The following is a 3,721-nucleotide window of genomic DNA, read 5'->3' as shown; positions in this document are numbered from 1 at the left end:
AGATCGGTGAAAACCTAAAGATCTTAAAAGAGTTAAAATTGAAAGGGCATAAAATACAAAATCCAGATCCCAAGAGCTGAAATCATTTCTTGTATAAAGCGAGTAATAAACAGTCTTGTAATCGGCCTAGTGACATACTGACCTGCTACACACAAACACTTAACTTCTGTTGCGTACAATTCTGAATATCACAAAAGCCAATACCAAGCAAGTCCCTAATAAGCTAACTTCGCCCAACATAGAATAATTTCTAATTGATTATTATGAACCTGAACATCCAGATAAGCACTGCAAAGTCTTTACATATTTGTTTAAAGTTATGGTAGGCATTCGAGAAGTCGTCGCAAAGTGAGCATATATTGTCTATTTACTTGTTATGTAATTAATTTTAAATGTAAACAAATTCAATTTTAAAATAAATGCATACAAGAATACATACGTACATGTATTCATGTTCAAACTTATAAAAATAAATATAAATATTTGATGAAAATTTATGTTTTCTTTTTTATTTACTCATTTATTTATTTATTTATTTTATTTTTTTTTTTTGTAGGAAAAATGACTGGAAGACAATTTTAAGCCGTCTCATCATCTCTTAAACTAAGCTGAGAAGAAAATAATAACAATTCTTAACTTCTCATCTTATGAAAGCATTATAAGAGCTTATACACACTCTCTCTCTCTCTCTCTCTCTCTCTCTCTCTCTTGGATATTTGGATACGTCAAAGTAATGAAACGAGTATTATTATTATTACTTGCTAACATGTGTTACATTTTCTTACAGCATATTTGAGATGATTTTTCTTCTACAACAACGTAAAACGCAAAACTTCTGGCTGTTCTTCAACCTCCGAATCAATTTGTGCTAATGGATTAGGTCAAGATTAAAATAATCAGGACTGAGACTACGCTGTCAACAGAGAGATTCTTTTATCAAGAGGATAGTTATGGTGCAAAGCAAGCAGCATTATCTCACCGCGGTAATGGATAAAAATTTAACGGCCACGTGGACTTATTGATTAACAGATTCTAGTCTTTCTTCCTTTTGATATCTCGGAAAGATCGGAAAAAACTGACAGCAAGTCTTTCATTTATCTTGTTTAAAGGGAAAGGTAAAGTAAAATTTGTTATTATTCGAGCAATTGCTCTAGAGAGTGCCCCCCAAAAAGGCTGAATTTTAGCTTTCATTTCAGATGTTCATTGGTAAGCAGCAATCCTTAATATAATCCATATTGAAATTTGAAAAACAAAAAAAAAAAAAAAAAATCATTCTTTATAAACGCGCTCGATTTTATTGCACTTGGCTTCAAAAGTTATCTAAATGACGTGGCAATCGTGGAGTTTTACTATATTGGTCGCGTTATGGGGTGAGTTACTTAAATAATTCTTACCTAGAAAAATGTATTCAATTTTTTAATTGCATTATAAGACGACAATTTTAATAACGAATGCGTTTCTTCTAAACAGACGTCAGAGACATTGGCTTGGAAAAAAAAAAAAAAAAAAAAAAGAGGAAAAATGTGTCCACGTCGTGCACGTTAAGTTTCTTTTATTGCTTTTGGAAAACTGTCAAGGACATCGCGCTTATCAATTCAAGTAATCTTAATAACTATGCAACTAAGCCAAGTGCTCGGCAAAGTTTTATTAAGTGCTTTTAATTGTAACTTCATACTTTTCTATGTGTTATCTTAAAAACTTTTAATTACCTTGCTTTGTGGTTTATTGGCGGTGATTGAAGTAAAGTTTTGTTGCTGTTGTTATTGTTATTGTTGTTGTTGTTGTATTTCAAGTTTCCAACTAGAGAAACAAAATCGCTTTTCTAAGTACTAGTGCCGCAGGAGATGTTTACATTTAATATAGAACCTCCTGCTGCCCAAGTGCTTATCAAAGAGATTTAGTTGTCAACGTTCAAACGGTAATTGCGTATTATTAAAATGGTGAATGGTGTTTGCACATTCAAATGCCTTATCGTTTTCAATACAATTGGCTGAGATTTGTAAGAATTTAAGAATAAAAGGAAAGAAAAAAAAGGCAAAGCATTTCTCCAAAAGTATTCATAAAAAGTTAGTTTGATCTATCTATCCACCGCTAGATGGAGATAGATAAGATAAGCATTACAAAGCGATGTACAGCAATTAAGAAAACCCCAATTAGTTTACGTCAAATATTTAATATCAGCAATTGTTACTACTCGTAAAAGTTTAATGATTTGATTGTTTACAAAGTCTTCCAAGTTTTTCTAGTTTTATAAAAGCGACTGAGAAAATGTCACTGACTCAGTGTCGATCACTAAACAATCGCTATAGAAGCTTTGTGTATATTCGCTAAGAATGTGTATAGGCGCCCGAAAACGGCTTTAGGGAGAAATTTTTATTTATTTAAAAAAAAATTTTTTTTAATTAGTTGATTTTTTTTCTATTACAGGTCGAATTGCTTCTCTAACGTAACGCATTCTCCCCTTCAAGTCTTCTGCGACTGGCTGGCTAATGGCCGCCATTTTGAATATAAAAGAACACTGACTCCTATCCGCATGAAAGAGAATCACCCCTGACGACTCACTAGTCGCGCGGCAGAGTTTTCATTACAAGCGAGTTGCCATTGTTGCCTAATGGCACACGAGCTCTTTTTACAGGCAATAACCGACGACCTCAAGAAGTAGGACAATCTCCAATAAAGGGAGTCCTCTCCGTGTGGTATCGAAATAGGAAGTGGATATGAGCTATTTTGGCGTTATTTGACAAGTGTCGAGGTCTATCTACGATCTCATTGCTTAATGGCCCCACGAAATTGCAGGGTAACCCCATGTTATACAGCTCTGGGTGTTGTTTTACTATACGCAGCCGGAACCACGTATGCCGTCCATTCATACATCGCTGAAGGCCATCCGCCACAATATCACTTGTTCAGGAAGTAATTCATTCAAGGACGTCACCACACTTCACGCACACAACTATGCCTTGACTCTCGTACCATTAAAACTTGGGTAAGATTGATGTCCTCCGTGATAGAGAATTGAATGGGAGAAGAATTTGTCTTCTTTCCTCAGAAAAGAGAATCCTCTTAGGCTTTCAGGTCGCCGCGTAACTGAGCCGCTTACTATCGGATGTAATTTCTCTCTTTTTCGTCATGCTCTCAATAATTGAAAAGTCCTGGATATCTACGCAAACATTTAGTGCATTGCCTACGTTGCACTAGGTATAAACACTTCCCCTTCCAATTCCCCTTATCTTAAACTAATGAATGAATCCAAAAAAAATTACAAACCATACATACCTATACATATATGTATATATACATATATATATCACACAAAATGTTCCACTGTTCCACTTCGATTAACAAACAACTAATAATTAAGGAGAAAAATACAGTTTTTTTTTTAAGCAGATTTTTTTGCATTGCATTTCTATTTGCATCTTATTGCATATCATTGGGTACCAGCTTCGGAAGCGATGGCAAAAAAAAAAAATAATAATAATTCATATAAATTAACTAATTAAGTTATAAACAAAGTGGATTACGTTTTGTTCATAAATGCATGAGTTTACCCGGAAATTGCCGCATTATACGGAATGGTTTCGACTTAAGTAGCATCAAAGCATTTCGCGTGCTGTTTGAAACTTGCATGTAAATGTAAGTTTAACATTCATATACGTGTATATATATATATATATGCGTATATATGCATATGTAAGTAGTAAATCTGATTATGAAGAAA

The 3,721-nt window shown here is 33.8% G+C and overlaps 1 long non-coding RNA gene across 2 annotated transcripts; it reads left to right on the top strand.

Moving 5' to 3' along the window:
* The first annotated feature begins 553 nt into the window (after positions 1 to 553).
* On the top strand, positions 554 to 3,133 carry LOC119644469. 2 transcript variants are annotated; one of them, XR_005248521.1, is made up of 4 exons: positions 554 to 730; positions 788 to 1,115; positions 1,197 to 1,370; positions 2,428 to 3,133. It is a non-coding gene; the product is annotated as an uncharacterized LOC119644469 (long non-coding RNA). The 2 variants fall into 2 exon arrangements; XR_005248520.1 differs by having other exon boundaries at positions 554 to 1,115.
* Positions 3,134 to 3,721: the final 588 nt, after the last annotated feature.

Source organism: Glossina fuscipes, unplaced genomic scaffold (assembly GCF_014805625.2).
Source record: "Glossina fuscipes isolate IAEA_lab_2018 unplaced genomic scaffold, Yale_Gfus_2 117260, whole genome shotgun sequence".
Taxonomy (NCBI): domain Eukaryota; kingdom Metazoa; phylum Arthropoda; class Insecta; order Diptera; family Glossinidae; genus Glossina; species Glossina fuscipes.
This window is presented reverse-complemented; position numbering and strand designations above follow the sequence as displayed.